The following is a 19,282-nucleotide window of genomic DNA, read 5'->3' on the forward strand; positions in this document are numbered from 1 at the left end:
TTTAAACAAAGTGCAAGCTGCAGTATTGACTAAACCTGGATATTGTAAACACAGGCCTGCAGCATGGAGTAGAAAAACAAAAAAACGTATAAAGTGCAGAGCATGGAACTAAACGAAACAATTAAAACTAAGTGTAAATCATCCACTTGGTTTATAAACATTACAGCTGACTGCTGGAAAAAAAATGTAGACATTCAGTCAGGCAGGTTAATGCAGTTTCTTTTCTGTGTAGAGTGGGTTGTATCTAACAGTTATATTTAGCGGCAGTGATGAAAACTATAGAAAAAATGCATTATGGACCTCACCCTGTATTCCTCGGACTGTTTCGATTTCTGCAGAAGACATTGAACCTGCGGTATTCTTGGGGCATTCCTGGTCAAGCAAGCAGTTTTAAAAAATATTCACCCTAGCAGAGGTGGGCAGAGTAGCCAAAATTTTTACTCCAGTAAGAGTAGCGTTACTTCAAAATAACATTACTCATGGACAAGTAAAAAAAGTATTTGGTGAAAAGAATACTCAATTAATGAGTAACATTGTGAGTAACTGCTTATATATATGCATTTATATATGGCGGAAAACACAGACGAGACTGAAAAAGCAGTTTCTGCTCTTGCACTCCTCTTTAAAAGAAACTGCTGTATTTTAAGCCAAAACAACTGTTGTGTTTGATAGAACAATATGTCTATATGCTGCCATAGCAGATTCATGGCGCATTAAGCCCCAAAACTATTTTTAATTTGTCCGTTTTACTCAGGAAACCTCCGTTTACAGACGTCGCGCAACCACTTTTGTTTCAACCCAGCCATAAACCGAAGGTATGTCTGTCATTTTTAGCTTGGAATCATTAATTGATGTCTAATATTTCATTTAAAAAGAAAAAATACTTTAAAAATTATTCACTTGCATATTTTAAACTTTTAAACAAATGATGTCACAAATAAAAAAATGTAAAAAAGTCATGGATATCTACCTCATAACTATCGCTTAATTGTATTTTTTTTGTGATTGTCGCATTTTCTTATATATGTTAGATGATAAATAATCGATCCGAACAAAGAAAAATGGAAAGAAAACCGTTAAAAGGGTAAATATATGAAAAAGAAAATCTCGACCACTCCTTGATGTCTGTGATTTCTGCATCGCGACCCTTGTTATATTACCATGTTTCACCCTTAAAATCCCTCAAAATCCCGCTGTGGCCATTCATAGCTGTGTCTTAACACTCAGTGATACATGCTACATGGAGTTTTTGGATCGAAACAAGGTAAGTACATGATAATATCTCGTAAAAGTCATGGCGTCTGTAATTCTGCTCTCACTTGCTCTCACCTCCAGGAAGGGTTTTGCTGTTTAATTTTTTTTTTTTTTTTTTTAAATGTAATTTTTAATTTTTTTCTTAAAAATGCCCTCCTGTTCAAATTTATTCTTCCCCAGAAAATTGAGATTTTAAGCTTTCCAAAGATGTATCACACATGCATATCAGACAGTTTTGAAATTTGGCCAAAATGGGGCTCTCAGAGCGGAACTTCAAGTCACCTGAGTGTTTTTATTTCTAAAAACACTCTATATCTATATTATCTATATAGACTATTATTATAATGATCCTATACAATAACCCATTACATAACCACATTAAGCGAAAGAAATACAAAAAAACAAAAATAAAAAACATTGAATTCCGACGAGAGAAAAAAAAATACATAAATAAAGCATTATTGTAGAGCATGACTGCCCTCTGGTGGAGAAAATAGTTCCGAGTTTGAATAGTGAAGAGTTCCTTCATAATTACTACTGTATTTTCAAATTAAAAGGATTATACTGCATCTCCGGTTTTCAGTGGTTAATCGGTGGCAAATAAAAAGTGGGAGAGAGGTTCAAATCCACGCTTTCAAGTCATGTTGAGGCACTCTATATGAAATACTTCATTTTTTACGGTGCTTTAAAGACACCACATGATTGAACAGGCTCTTGTGAAGACAGAACGGGTAGCTTGCGTCTGATTGGTATAATGGAGTCGTGATTATTGTTGCGATGTCTCATTGGTGAAATCGGTAGAGTCTCTACTCTTGGCATCGCTGGCCCAAAAATTAATATATCTAATAGCGAAGTAAGAGTAGTGTTTTTTCATCACAAATCTACTCAAGTAAAAAGTATAGCTTAGTAAAACTACTCTAAAAAGTACATTTTTCACAAAAAGGTACTCAAATAAATGTAACAGAGTACATGTAACGTGTTACTACCCACCTCTGCACCCTAGGTGGCAAAGTGGTGGCGTACATTTTCAATAAAATGTTATAATTGGGGTCAGAAGTATCAACAGGAAGTGACCGGAAATGCCCCAAAATCAACAGGAAGTGATCCGGAAAAGTATCAAAATCAACAGCCCAAATCATTCGAGAAGTTTTTGTTTTTTTTCTTCTTAAATTTGAATAAAGGAACATTGCTAATCATTTGGGAGGGTAAATATGTTCCAATCACCTTTGGCCAATTTCTTATATTTAGGATTTTAGATTTCCTTTTAGGATTTTAGATTTGAAGAAAAGACAATTCTAATGAGATTTCAAATATCTTTGCAGGTTTTGAAAAGTCTTTAAAAGGCCCCCTGACTCCGCACCACAAAAATTTAATTCTTTGATTTTTGACTCAAGTGTCTGGTTTGGTGGAATGGTTCACAAAACTTACGGAGGTATGAGAAAGTATCTGAAACTTTTGGAATTTCTCATGTATCTGCATAAAATCACCATCAAATGTGATCTGATCTTTGTCAAAATCACACAGATGAAAAAACAGTGTCTGCTTAAATAAAACTATACATTTATAGGTTTTCATACTTTAATGTGGATAGCATGCAAACAATGACAGAAGGGGGAAAATAAGTAAGTGAACCAATTTTTACCAAACAATTCAAATCAGGCGTGTGCCCAATCACTGATGAGTGGTCTCAAGCTGCCCTGCCCACTATAAAACACACACCTGGTAAGAATTGTCTTGATGAGAAGCATTCTCTGATGTGCGTTATGGCTTGGTCAAAAGAGCTGTCTGAGGACCTGCGATCAAGGATTGTTGATTTGTATAAAGCTGGGGAAGGACACAAAACCATATCTAAAAGTCTGGATGTTCATCAGTTGACAGTCAAAGAAGTTGTCTACAAATGGAGAGAGTTTGGCACTGTTGCTTCTCTCTCAAGGAGTGGCCGTCCACCAAAGATGACGCCAAGGGTTCAGCACAGAATACTCAGAGAGGTAAAAAAAAAAAAAAAACCTACAGTGTCTGCTAAAGACTTATACAAATCACTGGCACAGTCCAATATCTCTGTGCAGACATCAACTATATGTAAAACTATGGCCAAGAATGGTGTTCAAGGCAGGACTCCACGGAGGAAGCCACTGCTGTCTAAAAAACAAAAACATTGTTGCTTGTTTAATCTTCACAAAAAGGCACTTGGACACTCCACAAAAGTTTTGGCAAAATATTTAGTGGACTGATGAAATAAAAGTTGAATTGTTTGGGAGTAACACACCATGTCATGTTTGGTGGAAAAATGGAACAACTCACCTACATCAACACGTCATCCCCACCGTGAAGCATGGTGGAGGGAGCATCATGATTTGGGGCTCTTTTGCTGCCTCGGGGCCTGGACAACTTGCAATCATTTGTGGGAGAATGAATTCAAAACCTGAGGCTATCTGTCAGACAGTTGAAGCTAAAAAGAGGATTGATGCTGCAACAAGACAACGATCCAAAACACAGAAGTAAATCAATTTCAGAATGGTTTCAGAAGAACAAAATACACGTTCTGGAGTGGCCAAGTCAAAGTCCTGACTTGAACCCCATTGAGATACTGTGGCATGACCTAAAGACAGTGATTCATGCCAGAAATCCCAGGAATCTGACTGAACTACAGCAGTTTTGTAGAGAAGAATGGGCCAAGATTAGTCCTGATCGATGTGCCAGAATGATCTTCAGCTACAGGAAGCGTCCGGTTGAAGTTATTGCTGCCAATGCTGGGGGGCACAAAATATTAAATGTGATGGTTCACTTACTTATTTTTCCTTCTGTTATTGTTTGCATACTATCCTAATTAAAATATGAAAACCTATAAATGTCACATTTGGCTCCTTGTCAATTATATAATTTCAGAGTGTGGTCGGTGTTTCCCTGGATGCAGGTGCTTCCATGCTCATCAGCAGCGTATTTAAATGCAGGCAACCCAAGCAAGGGTGCCGAGATATTTTCGCTATGATCGCCATTCGACACTTGTACCTTTGAGGCCCACTTGTACTATTTGCTAGCTTGTTTTTCAGCTGTTTTTTGTTCTGCGATTCCTCTACCTTGTACAGGTATTGAGTGTGTTCTTTTGTTATCTTATTGGCGCTCTGCCCACCGTTTTAGTTCAGTGTTATTCAATCCCCGTTGACCTCTTGTCACGGACCCTTTTTGTTATTCCCCCTTTTCCGCGATCTCGTGTTTATTTTATTTGTATTAATAAACCCTTGTACGCATCCCCTCTATCGTTGTCTGCTCTTCGGTTCAGTCTTGCATTCCGCAGTCAGGGACCGTAACAATAAATGTTTGGGTGGTTTTAGTTAAAGCAGACACTGTTTTTTCATCTGTGTGATTTTGACAAAGATCAGATCACATTGGATGGTGACTTTATCCAGAAATGTGAGAAATTCCAAAAGGTTCATATACTTTTTCATACCACTGTACAATCTATCATTCATGTCTGTTTACCTTTTACAAATAACCTAGTAAACGCAGTAACAGTTAAATAAGAAGATAAGATTGTTGTATCTTTAGGGGTACGAAGGCTTGCCAGTGCTATCTTATGACCTGCATTAAGGCAGAAAAGCCCAATTTCCACCAAGCTGATTGTTTTGATTCAAAGAGTAGATTGTTTTGCAGTTTCAACATTAAAACACTTATCAATAGTGTTGTAAAACCTTACTTTGTTAAGTACACAAAGATAGAAAAAACAAGTTTCGGTTTGATACTGTTCCGTAATTCATTTTTGGAAAGGTCCCAAAACAATGATCTACAGTGCAGTAATATTGTAGGTTGCGCTACCTTTAACTAATTAACTGCTATTGACAATGATAGCGGTACAATCCATTTCAACTGGGTTTGCTGACATTGAATGATCTTGTTTCAATGCCATTGACAGCAATAGACGACTGGGAGCAATGAGTCTCTATGTAAAAACATTGAAGGAATTAAAACATTAGAAAGCTTGTCGATGTGTTTCCTTATTTTGAGTGTTGTAAGTGTTAATACAGTGGGGCAAATAAGTATTTTGTCAACTACCAATTGTGCAAGTTCTCCTACTTGAAAAGATTAGAGAGGCCTGTAATTGTCAACATGGGTAGACCTCAACCATGAGAGACAGAAGGTGGAAAAAAAAACAGAAAATCACATTGTTTGATTTTTAAATAATTTACTTCCGAATTAGAGTGGAAAATAAGTATTTGGTCACCTACAAACAAGCAAGATTTCTGGCTGTCAAAGAGGACTAACTTCTTATAATGAGGTCTAACTAGGTCTAACGAGGCTCCACTCGTCACCTGTATTGATGGCACCTGTTTTAACTCATTATTGGTATAAAAGACATCTGTCCACAAGCTCAGTCAGTCACACTCCAAACTCCACGATGGCCAAGACCAAAGAGCTGTCGAAGGACACCAGAGACAAAATTGTAGACCTCCACCAGGCTGGGAAGACTGAATCTGCAATAGGTAAAACGCTTGGTCTAAAGAAATCAACTGTGGGAGCAATTATTAGAAAATGGAAGACATACAAGACCACTGATAATCTCCCTCGATCTGGGGCTCCATGCAAGATCTCACCCCGCGGCGTCAAAATGATAACAAGAACGGTAAGCAAAAATCCCAGAACCACACGGGGGACCTAGTGAATGACCTACAGAGAGCTGGGACCACAGTAACAAAGGCTACTATCAGTAACACAATGCGCCGCCAGGTACTCAAATTCTGCACTGCCAGACCTGTCCCCCTGCTGAAGCCAGTACACGTCCAGGCCCGTCTGCGGTTGGCTAGAGAGCATTTGGATGATCCAGAAGAGGACTGGGAGAATGTGTTATGGTCAGATGAAACCAAAATAGAACTTTTTGGTAGAAACACAGGTTCTCGTGTTTGGAGGAGAAAGAATACTGAATTGCAACCGAAGAACACCATACCCACTGTAAAGCATGGGGGTGGAAACATCATGCTTTGGGGCTGTTTTTCTGCAAAGGGACAAGACTACTGATCTGTGTAAAGGAAAGAATGAATTGGGCCATGTATCGGGAGATTTTGAGTGAAAATCTCCTTCCATCAGCAAGGGCATTGAAGATGAGACGTAGCTGGGTCTTTCAGCATAACAAAGATCCGAAACACACAGCCAGGGCAACAAAGGAGTGGCTTCGTAAGAAGTATTTTAATGGTCCTGGAGTGGCCTAGCCAGTCTCCAGATCTCAACCCCATAGAAAATCTGCGGAGGGAGTTGAAAGTCTGTGTTGCCCAACGACAGCCCCAAAACATCACTGCTCTAGAGGAGATCTGCATGGAGGAATGGGCCAAAATACCAGCAACAGTGTGTGAAAAGCTTGTGAAGAGTTACAGAAAACGTTTGGCCTCCGTTATTGCCAACAAAGGGTACATAACAAAGTATTGAGATGAACTTTTGGTCTTGACCAAATACTTATTTTCCATCATGATATGCAAATAAATTCTTTAAAAATCAAACAATGTGATTTTCTGTTTTGTTTTTTTTCCACATTCTGTCTCTCATGGTTGAGGTTTACCCATGTTGACAATTACAGGCCTCTCTAATATTTTCAAGTGGGAGAAATGGCACAATTAGTGGTTGACTCAATACTTATTTGCCCCACTGTATGATAAAGTTACTGTGTGGTCAATGAAATGTATGTTTTGGAGCAGATTTGCTTCGTCAATCACTGTCAATGACCGCCACAAAAACTAAGTCCTGGAAGCTAGTTTACTGGTCTTAAATCCTTGATACTTTGGGAACATACCTGTTCCTTTGAAACCATGAAAAGGGACCCCAAAAAAGCAACAACCACGAAAAAAAAAAACCTGAGTAGCTGTTATTTATAGCATCCTTTTCCCAGGTAATGGCCACCAAATGCTTTTCAGGAACAGTCGCTGAATGCAGAGTAGCCGGAGACATAAACATAAAAAACCGACAAGCAATGCATAAAAAGGAGCAGACAGCAAAGCAGCAACAATTACAATTCCCAAATGCATAGCATCCCGCAATGCTGATAAACGGTCAGCGTCTTAAGGTTCTTTTGGATTCTTTTTGATTGGCAAGGCAAAGCGCAATGGGTGTATGCTCACAACAAATCAACTGTTACCTCAGAGTCCAATTATTAGCACCATTAAATTTGGCACCTTGAGGGATTAAGTCCTACTGTACTCTTTTATTTTGATGGAACCCTTTATTGCTAAAGAACAAAGTGTGAAGTCAATAATTAGCCCTTCAGGGGATGTAAGAGCACCTTGTATATTAAGGAAGTGGACTCTTACATGTTTTTGTGAGGCCCGTGACATGCCATATCCTATACACTGACAACAATATCAATAAGAAAGACATAATTGCCATTCACTCACTTCACAATGCAATATCAATCCATTCACCTTATTCACAGTACAACCGATCTAGCAAAAATATAATCCCATTGATTCTTTTTATGAATTTTTTAAAACTGTGGTTTGATGTTTTTTAACTGGTAGTTTTAAAAAATCTGCAATGAAAATGTTCCCGAGAATTTTTGTTAGCGCATGATTGGGTTCACCAATTAGATTTTAGTATTCAGCTAACCAGTTTGACTTTTGGGGCAGGGGGGGCACAAGATGTTGATGACCCCGAAACGCAGTGTCAGCAATAAAATTAACTTACAAGAATATTTATAATAATAAGTTTACAATGAGTATTTTTTTGTTTCCCATCATTCTTGAAGGGAATTCTAAATCAGGCTGCTTAAGCAATACTTTTCGCCAAGATCGATATCCATTGAATATGGTACGCCTGCTGGTGTCGTGCCAATGTAGTTACCCCAGTCAAAAATTGTATCCCCTGGGCGGAGCCATATGGAGGTAGATTTGTGTCTTTATTATCCAATCAAAAAAGTTGCTTCAATCAAAATATATATTTTCAACCAAAAACAAGTTGCTTCAATCAAAAAAAAAGTGTTTGAATGCAAAAATTAATTTGAAATCAAAGAAAAATGCATGCGATTTTTTTTTTTTTTTTTTTTTTTTTTTTTTTTTTTTTTTTTGATTGAAGCAACTTTTTTGATTGAAGTAATGTTGTTTGTATTAGGGCCACATTTTGGCTAGGAAATTATTGTCATTATTCAATGAAAAAATAAATTGCAAAAAAATATATATTTTCAAAAAGAAAAATCACTTGATTAAAAAAAAAAAAAAATCAACGATGGTTAAAGATTTTCAATGCGAAAAAAATATTTGAGATAGAACAATTTGCATTTGGACACTTAATTTTTCATTGAAAAAGTTTTCTTTGATTGAAGCAATACATTTGTGTCTAAATCATTTAATCCCCAAAAAAGTTGCTTCAATCAAAAAAATATATATATATTTTTTCAATCAAAGAAAAAAAATAATTTTGGAAAAAAAAAACTAACAGCGTTATTTTTCTCAGTAGTGAGTAATTTAATTAATTGCTTTCCCCATCTTTGCAACGTCGTAACCGTTAATAAGGATGTGAAAGATCGCGTTACTACAATTTAGGTGAATGACGTGCGGAGGCACGGAGAAAGGAGAGCAGGAGGAGGGAATGGGGTTAATGCTGTTGCAAACGCGATGCTAGGTGGCTCGGAGCGTTAGCATTCGCATTATCGCTAGCATTAGCATTTAGCGTGGCGAGCGTCATGTTAAACGCTCGGGATACTTTTTACATACAGTCCGTGGTACAGTTAATTGAAAATAATGGACTGTTTTCCTGTTCAGCATGCATTATCACACCAAGTGGGTGTTGTCCTTGTAGATGCTACAATATTATAATAATTTGTTTTTTAATTACCAAAAATAGTTACTCCCCTAACCTTTTTTGAAATGACGTATCCATAAATCATGTGTAGGGATGGAAATCGAGAACTGGTTCCTATTTAGAACCGGTTCTGTGTGTTTCAATTCCATGGAATCGTTTGGCAGTTTATCTAACGATTCTCTTATCGATTCCAACCAGCACGTTTACGTCACGTAACTTATGCAGGTTACTCACATTCGATGCAGCAAGCAAGACTCCATGATTACTAATAGAAAGACAGCACTCACCAAGTATAATCTGGGGAGCTGTCGCCGAGTGATTATGCTTTGAGTTTCACAGGCCATGTTATTATTCATAAGACTACTTAAAGAAATGGTGACTTTTCTAAAAAAGTCTATTAATGGGTCTATCGTATTTCCTCGTCGAATACTCTATAAGAAAACTATAGCATATATGCATCTAAAATAATCCTTAATGATTTTATTAGCAATTTTAATGCTCCTGTTAAAAGGGGTTCCTTTGTATGTGTTCAATCCCATGGCAACCAATCAGTTACTTCCTGTTATTGTCCTACGTCACACGCGCTGCGTGTTCCGGGACCGAGAATAGGCGTAAGGTGCGTATTTCGAGCAGAGTGCGAATATAAGTATTTCCTCTTCATGTCAGAAAGGTCTTATCATAAGTTAGAGCTGTTATCAGACATCAACTAATGATTCTAAGCTAAAAATGACAGACATTTCAAATAATAAATATATTTACTTACCTTCTTTTTATGGCTGGGTTGAAACAAAAGTGGTTGCGCAACGTCTGTAAACGGGGGTTTCCAGGATAAAATGGACAAATTAAAAAAAATTTCGGGGGCTTATTGCGCCATGAATCTGCTATGGCAATATATAGACATATTGTTCTATAAACAACAGTTCTTTTGGCTTAAAATACAGCAAATATTTTAAAGAAGGGTGCAAGAGCAGAAACTGCTTTTTCAGCCTTGTCTGTGTTTTCCGCCATATATATTCGGGGTGTGATGGTACACACTAGCAGGGGTCGCGTTAACCGAATATTTTCCGTCGTTGACCGGTTTTTTAAAACGGTGACGGAAAAAACTGAAGTCTGTCCGTCGTTTTGACAGGTTGCAATTCACACCCCAGACCACAGGGTGGTGAGTGAGCATATTAATTAGCTATTGTCTCTCTTATTGCATGACGTCGTTGGCTATTCTGTCAGAATAGTGTGGCGTCACCGGGGTCTGGCGGCGGCACCGTGATTGACACATCAACGCGAGGTTCTTATTGGTGCACCCGGTGTGCCAGCGCGTCATCCAATTGGTGGACTAGATTGCCGGCAGTTTATAGACCCCAATCACATGACGTCACAACTCCGCCCCCCTGACTGGAGCCGCCATATTGTCCGTCAGCTTGTCGTGTTTACACATTACCGCTACGTACGTGCCTCCTATTACGGCGTGTTCTTCTGCTCGTTAACGTTAATAATCAAAATGGTGAAGGCATGTGTGGCGGTTGGTTGCAGTAACAGAGAAGATAGACGGAGAGACTTGAAGTTCTATCGTATTCTGAGAGACCCGAAGAGGAGAGCGAAATGGACTGCTGTAATTCGACAAGAAATCTGGGCACCAAACGATCACCACAGACTATGTAGTAGTCATTTTATATCTGGTAAGATGCATTTAATATATATTTAGAAGATTTTGGGCTGACAACCACAATTAAGATCATTGTGTAACGTTGGTGATTGGGGTCTATATAGTTGCCTCTTTTTCTTTGGGGGCGGAGTTGTTGTTTTGTTGGTGTTGTTGGCGGTAAGCAGAGTAAAAAGAGGGAGAAAAATACCACGACTTCGGTGTCTAATTTTTCGCCGCCAAGCAAGCGTTACAATACTAATTAAAAATGAATGAAAACTAAATACTATTGAATATGTCATCATTATCATTTTAAAAATTTAAGTGACGGGTAAAAATAGATTATGACCGGATTTTTATGACCGTCAGTCAAAATGACAGACAACGAAAATGTCTAGCGCAACCTCTGCACACTAGTCACGGTTCAGTACAACAGGAAAAAAAAAAAATTCTCACAGCATTTCAGAGTTAATGTTTGTATACCCTTACACTCTTGTGTAGGTGATTTTTTTTTCAAAAATGTAAAAAGTGTGACCTATGTTTTTTCTGGAATGAAAAAGTTCACTTCAATCAGTTAATATAAACGTATTTGATGTGAAAGACGTTATAGAATGGATCATGTAATGATGTGTAGAACACGAAAAGTAACGTCAGTTACGTTGCAGAGTAACTACCGTATTGGCATGAATATAAGCCGGTGTTTTTTGCATTGAAATAATACTGAAAAAGTGGAAGTCGTGTTATATTCGGGGTCTAGACATTATATCAACTCACGACGCTAGATGGCGCCAGATATCAATTGCGAATGCTGAACTTGAAGAGTGATGTTCTGTCATGACAGATCTCAGCTACTCTCAAGTTTAACCAGTTTGCATTATTTTATTGCAATGTTTTTCCTTATTCAGATTTGTTTCAAGACTACAGTTACAGTTAGACCTCACTTTGATGGTTAATGCAGTTATTGCAATTTTGTTGTTTTATCACAATAGATTGGTTTATTAACATTTCAAAAACCAGAAGTCATTCATTTACGAATGTGATTGCACTTTAGTTTACATATTTAAATGTTCAGACATTATAATGTACTCCACATATAATACGATTCACTCCAGTTATGATAGGATTCATCCAGTGGCGGATGCTAGGCCTTCAATGAGGGGAAGCTCAAAAGTTTGTATGCCTGTGAGTGCTTTGTCCCAGTGGAGTGGCTCAGCAGAACCTGCTGCTCAGTAAGGAAAGAAACTAGACTGCCAGAAGTCAAGTCTCCAGACACAAGCAGCAACAAAAAAAATCACCAGTAATAAGCTTGTTTTTTTGCTAGTCGGTTTTTTTTTTTTTTTTTTTTTTTTTTTTTTTAGCAAAGCAAGTGTCACTAAGATGTTTATGAATGTGTCCTGTTTAACTCAGAGCAACGGGATAAAAATTGAAAAATTCTCATTGTGTGAAATGACAAGATCACTGGTTCGCTCATTTCACTTTCAATCAAAAATGCATTCAGCCTCAGACAGATCATCCAATCATCATGTAGATAACCAGAGCATCCTGGCCAGCCGAGCCCCGCCTACTGCCCATAGACCCACAGAGAAGCAGAGCGTCCGATAAGCAGGATAAACACAGCTTTTAGCCAATGACTCGTCTCGTTTCGCTGTAGTGGAACAATGTACTCTCAACTCTGGAGAAGCACAGCTTCCACACTGTTTAAAGGACTGTGAAGCTGCACGAATGAATGAAGAGCAAGCCACATCATAACCAGTGATAAGAAGCTACTGTAATTCTAAACAAAAGTTGTAGTGCATATTTGGTCAGTGTCATGTAAACACAACAGTATACAGTTGATCACTTATTTTTTTTACATTTTGGGGAAGCTGAGCTGCAGTCTTCGAGCAATCACCCCTGGATTCATCCTAATTGTGATATAATTCAATCCAAATACAACACAGTTAGCTTCCATTTTGAAAATTAAATATTTAAATTTTGAAACCAGACACTCATGATTCATTTCAAATACAACATGAGTCACTCCAAGGTATGGCACGATTCATTCCAATTGTGACATGATTCACTACAAATAGAATTCATTCAGCTATAATACTATTCACTCCAGATAGATACAGTTCACCACAATTATGATACAATTCAGTCCAAATACAATAGGATTGCCTCAAATTACCACACTATTCACTCCAAAAGCATTCATTCATTCTAATCATCACACAATTCATTTTAAAAGTCTAGTCTAGTATAGATATGATTGACTCCAATTACAATGCAATAAAATTTTTGTTGGTTGATGTGTTAATAGCGGCAGATTTACAGACTTTTTAATTTCTAGTTGGATTAGTAAGTCATAAGAGAGAGTCTTCAATATCTGTAACACATGATAGAAAATGATTTTGTAATGGCATTTGAAGGCTATAAAATGATATTCAGGCCACGGCATCATGGACAATTATGACGACGCATTGATGCGTGTCGTTTTTTTCCCCCTTCCACCCCCCGAGGCCCCTTTTGCATACTGGCCAGCCTCAGGAAAAGATTTAATAACGACATGTCTTCCACATTACTGCGCTCAAAGTTCAATTTTCAGTTCAATTTCACATCGATTTGGGGCGCGTGCGTGAAGGTGAATCACCTTGAGGAAACGACGGAGGTGTATCTGCCTCCTTTCCTCGCGCTCTCTTTTTCTCTCTCTCACCCCGCGGGGGTGCAAGGGAACGCTTTCCCCCGAGATTCCAATCAGACGGCGTAACAGAGACGCTTCCAGTAATATCAGGAAGATGTAGATGATGGTTATAGATTTCAGGGGCTCTCAGGTGCATTAGGCCGTATCGCGGCTTCCCCACAAGGCCACTTAATGCCCGGGCCTGCGATGGAGGGAAGGAGGCAGGCAGGCTGGCTGGCTGGCCGCCCGGATGGCTGGCTGGCATGCAAGCATGTGCATCCATGAACAAGAAATGCATTTAGACACGTTTATCAACGGCACGCCAACACGCATAAATATAGCTCGTCGATGGACACGCGGCTCTGGAAGGGAAGGCCATACGCCAAACGTGAATTATCATTACTCATTGCCTGTAAACGTAGCTTTCTCCCAGATGTCATACAACGCCATACAAAACTCAATGGCTGCCATTGACTGTGATGCATGTCCAATCCATTTTGACTGGGTAGGGCTGCCTGCGAATTATCATGCGCAATTACTGCCAGCCTGTAAAAAAAAAATAAGTTGGCAACTTAAAATTTCAAGTCAACCAATTTCACTGAAATTTTCAAGTTTTGATGGATGGATAAAAACAAGTACCGTAATTTCCTGTATATAAGGCGCACCCATGTATAATGCGCACCCCAAATTTACTTGTAAAATCTAGGGGAAATTATTGTACTCGTTTATAACGCGCACCCTAATTTTAGCACCAATAAATAGAAGAATACAAGAAAACAGAGCTCGTGTACATTTACAGAAATGTCATTTTACTGACTGGTGAAACACAGCACAAGCATAGCATATTGGTAGTTCAAAACATTACCATAAACTGACAATATTTACGGTAATAATATGATTTGACAACTTCTCCAACTTACCAGAATCTAGGAGAAAACAAAACAGATGTGACTGTGACTTTTCTTTTAAAGACTGCTGTATAACTTGCTCGTTTCATGATGAATAAATGTTTCTTCCATGGATTGATATGGTAAAATGAAAGTGAGAACGTAAGTCGGCAATCCGAGAGCGCTCGTCGCTGTCGACACAACAGTAACAATAGGAACCATTTAGGGCTGCAGCTATCGAATATTTTAGTAATCGAGTAATCGACTGAAAATTCTATCGATTAATCGAGTAATCGGATAAAACAAATATATTTTTAGGTGAAGAGCAATTATAAATATACATGAGAAAACAAGACATTTCATCTAATTTTGAACCATTTTCAGTCAATCAATGTCTTTATTTTCGATGTATATTGTTGAAAACAGCCAACAATTGCATCTCAGATGTAACTAGAATTAAAAAAAAAAAAAAAAAAAGACATTCACTGCTTTCACTCAAAAAACTTTAGATCTTATTACAAAAAAATATATATTTATCTTACCTAAAAATGCCGTTACGCTTGATAACACACATCACTTAAAAGTTTGGATTTTTTCCCACGTCTTTCAATTGAATTTCTCTTTGTGTCAAGCCATTTTTAAGTTCTAGTTAAGTTTTAAGTTAGTCTAAACTGTAAGTCCTGATAGGATTTTGAGTTTTTGCAGTGTTCAAAATAAATGTATGATACAAGCTGTATTGGAGCACATTAGCACCAGTGCTACTTGGTGTTTTATCCAGCAATGACTACTGAGCTAAAATTGATAGTTAGCATGATTAAGTTTTTATTTTACACCCTCATCACTCCACAATGCTATGTTATGTTAAAGCCTGTATGTAAGACACGTTAGCCAAGCATCGACAGTGGTCATAATTAATAGAAACCTAGCCCTCCGCAGGGCTAGCGTGATTTCAGAACAGGAACGTTAATCTTATTTATTAGCGCTTAGCGCTCTTTATTAGCGCTTAGCGCTCTACTGCTTTAAGATGGCGGCTGTTTACTAAAGCTGCCCAGACGCGGCCGAGTCTGTCATTTAGCATCTAGTTCAACATACATGTGATCTCTATGAGACGCATGAGACGCTACCTGTACCAACGTAGCATCGTGCGGGCTAGTATTTAGCAACGTCGGCGTCGTTTGTGGCGGCTGTCGGCTGCAGTAAGTTTTTTTTTCCCCCCTTCTTCCTCTCCGCACGTGACAGCGCGTTGTCCCGCATTAAAAGTAGTCCGAGCAAAACGTGATGCTTAGAGCTGTCAAAATAAACGATTACTCGAGGTGAATAAAATTACTCGGATCAGTTTTTAAACTCGAGTTACTCGAGTTGCTCGAGTACTCGTTTCAGCTCTAGAACCATTGTTATTTGGGTTTGAGTTTCCCGAGGGACAGATATAGGTGACGGACACACACAGGAAGTCTGTGTTGTTACGTTTGTTATGGTCCTAGTTGCGGAGCTGCAATAAACGTTGACTCAAATGAGTTCAAGAAACTAAATTCTGTGCTTTATGAAGAGTGAAAAAAGCAGAATTTAACACAGACGAAATCATTCGGCAGATCAGAGTGAAGTATTACCGAATCAAAATGGTGACGTCACGTACCGTAATGGTCTGCAACGGATCGCCGCATATGTTTCGTCAACACAACGTGGCCGTGTTCATTAAAAAAAAAATCGGTTTATATATACACTGTATATATAATTTATATATATTTCTGTCTCCATCCATGTACCCGTTTATAATGCACACCATGATTTTACAAGTTGATTTTAGGGAAAAAAAGTGCGCGTTATATTCGGGAAATTACGGTAATTGCTAAAACTCAACATTTTGAGGAAAATCAATTTCAGTTAAGTAGTTGAAACTATTGAAGTAAATTGGACTTCCATTTAAAGGGAACGTTCAGGGTGTTTTGTTTGGACGCATACAGGCAGAACGTACTAAAAACGACTTAAGAAAAACAGTAATATCAAATAAGGGTGGTTTAAATACGTTACGTGACTAGTGTGGTCAACAGATCAACAATCTGCTTTAAAGCTACCACAAGAAAACAGAATGCTTAAAATTATGAGAGGGAAACACATGCAAAAAGGTTTTTTGAGGTTATGAAATGGTAATAAAAGATTCAATAAAAATACAAATAGTAAGTACTCGTCGCTTTTAACTGATGTGCATCTGTGTAGGACGTCGTGTATAGTGTTCATGTGGCAAGTTCCTCTAGTGCAGGGATCCTCAAATACAAATCTTGAAGGTCCACAATTGTTTTTTTCATACAAGCATGGGTTTTCTTTTGGCCAAATAAATACAATACACATTCTGATTAAATAAAAATAAATTAACAAAACATTTTCTTGACTTAAAATAAAAATACAACAACAAAAAAAACATGCAGGTAAAATGTTTACACATGTACACTAAATAATTGAAGATCTGTCATTAAGGTGCAAACAATAACTATTGACAGTACATTTTGTAACTGCAAAACACTGCTGGACAAAAAAGAAAACGTGCAAGTTGTACAGTACACGTTCACATGTACAGAACATAAATGACAAGCTCTGTCATTTAGGTGCAAACATAATAATTATTGACAGTAACTTTAACTGTAAAACACTGCTCAATGAGAGAAATGGTATTTAGGGGTCTAAAAGCTGTTTACTCACATCATCAGTCAGTACTCCAGTGCGTTTTGTGGTTGATGACTGTGAGAGTGAGATTTGTTTGATTTTTGTTATCATTTTGTCCTTTTCTTTTCCTTCAGACATTGCTGCCATCACTTCAGTCATACACACTTTCATTATTTCTCCATCAGAGAATGGCTTCTTATGTTTGGCCAACACCCACGACACTCTGAGTGAGCACTCTGTTGCAGTTTGTTGTTGTGTCATAGATTTAACAATAACCTTGCTTAACTCTTGATATGACTTCAACCTGTTAATTTCTTGCCCTCTCAATTCTGATTTAGGAGGAAACTTGTCCTGTCTCTTCACCACCAAGCTTTGGCTGAATGGTGAATGAACACCTAAAGCGCCGTCACCCAGTTGTAATTTTGGATGATGGCAGGAGACTACGCTGGCAGATTGTAAGTCCATCTAACTAACTAACGACATGTTTTATTGAAGTTGCTAAGCCTGTCGCGATATGCAATGAGTCCAATTGTGAGTGAATTAATAAGCGTCATCAAAAATTTCATTGCTAAATTAGTAAAAAAAAAAAAAAAAAAAAAAGGGGGGGGGGGGACTATTAGATTAGTCGACTAATCGTAAAAATAGTCAGCTGACTAATTGGGAGAAAATTAGTCATTTGGAACAGCCCTAGTTGTATACAGTACTGGAACATATTTCCTTCACACCCTTTTTACCTTTTTTACCCCTGATCCATTTTCATACCTGATAAAGTAAGCATGACTAATTGGAAACTTTATTTTCTACAGCGCAAGTTCAAAGTTCAATGGCAACCAATGAGTTAATTAAACAAAGCACTTAAATGCAAATCGAGGAGCAACACACAAGAAAGGATTAATATTACTGCATCTTACTGAAATCGTGATCTAATACCAATCCATTTTATTAATTTAGGCTTTATTATTATAATTTGTTTTATTTCCCTTTTTTTTTTTTTTAGTCTACTCTAAACCCTAACCTAACCCTAACCTTTATCTGTGTTAGTATATTTTGGATGTCTAGCAACTTTCATGGCAGTCAATAAGTTGATGATACAATTAAAGTATCCGAACATAAATGGTGAAGGAAATAAATGTAGAATGCGATACAAAAATTATATGATTTTTATTGATATGTTGTTTATTCGTTGTTTTAAAACAAGGACTGATATCATTGCATCTTACTGAATTGGTCATGAAACTGTGGGCGTATTATTCCAATGCTTTATTCTTACAGTATGAGCATGGTCATAACAAACTCATATCTCAAATCTCCACCATGCCTCCAAACTTCATTGCTCAGAATAAAAATGGGAAATAAATCTCAATTAATCCCAAAAAATAATACAAGTAGAATTTTGTTGCTAAACACTTCTGGTGTGCCAACAATGGCCACATGGGGCCAGTACACGACAAATTGAGACGCAAGTCATTGCTCAATTTATCAACTTGGCACTAATAATAGTTGTTCTACTCAGAGGATAAAGAATATATGAGCGACTGAGAGAAGAATATCGCATTCATAGCGATCAGGTACCCGCGTGAGCATTCGCTGCTTGGAACACATGAAAAACGTCTTAAAGAAGGGAAACATTTATACCGAAACATGGATATGTCGTTTCTTTTTAATTGCCGCAATTTTTCATTAATGGCCAATATAACATTATTTTATGAGGGGGGAATGTATCTGTATTAATGATGAAAAATATTGAATATGGTGTGTGAAATAAGTTTTAGTTTGGGAAACAAGTGTGTTGATGAGACTAAATAAAAGTGTGATAATAAGAAACTAATGTGTTTTTCAGATTTAAATAAATAGGAATGTTATTAGAATAATTTTGTGTGTGGGTGTGTGTATTTTTTAAAAACTAATAGGGTCATGATTTTATTTATCATATAACACAAATATTGGGAATTTTGACATCAAGAATAATATCTAGAGAATAACGTTTTAATTTTGTCCTGAAAATAACACATACGAATGCTTTTTCGATGTTTGTGATGATGATGTTTCTAACACTATGAATAAAGTGGAAGAAATTTGTATTTCAAAGGGGGTAAACATTTTAAATATGAAATTAATCAACATTAAGAAATTGCAGGGGAAAATATACATATAAAATGTATGCGAATAAAGTCATATTTGTGACTGTGTGTGGACCGATGCGTAGCGTTCTCCGTTAACGAGCCTATGACGCTATTTTAACGAATGCCTTCACTTTTTCTCCCTCCTTCTCTCCGTCTCTCGCTCTCTCTCTCTCGTCTGCGGTCATTTAATCAGGAAGTGGTACGTCCCTCTTAGTAGCTCTCTGTCTAATTATGCCTTAGTTCACTCGATGCCCCCCACGGGACATGCTCGCACAATGAAAGCAAG

At 37.6% G+C, this 19,282-nt stretch overlaps 1 long non-coding RNA gene across 1 annotated transcript in view; it reads left to right on the forward strand.

The window, feature by feature from the left end:
* LOC130930670 (uncharacterized) overlaps nt 1-19,282 on the forward strand; it is a 45,964-nt gene that overhangs the window by 25,145 nt on the left and 1,537 nt on the right. Inside the window, exons 3-4 of the long non-coding RNA XR_009067093.1 lie at nt 17,008-17,100; nt 17,212-17,328. This is a non-coding gene — a long non-coding RNA (uncharacterized LOC130930670). The remainder of the gene's footprint in view (nt 1-17,007; nt 17,101-17,211; nt 17,329-19,282) is intronic.

The sequence above is a fragment of the Corythoichthys intestinalis genome, chromosome 15 (assembly GCF_030265065.1).
Source record: "Corythoichthys intestinalis isolate RoL2023-P3 chromosome 15, ASM3026506v1, whole genome shotgun sequence".
Lineage (NCBI taxonomy): Eukaryota > Metazoa > Chordata > Actinopteri > Syngnathiformes > Syngnathidae > Corythoichthys > Corythoichthys intestinalis.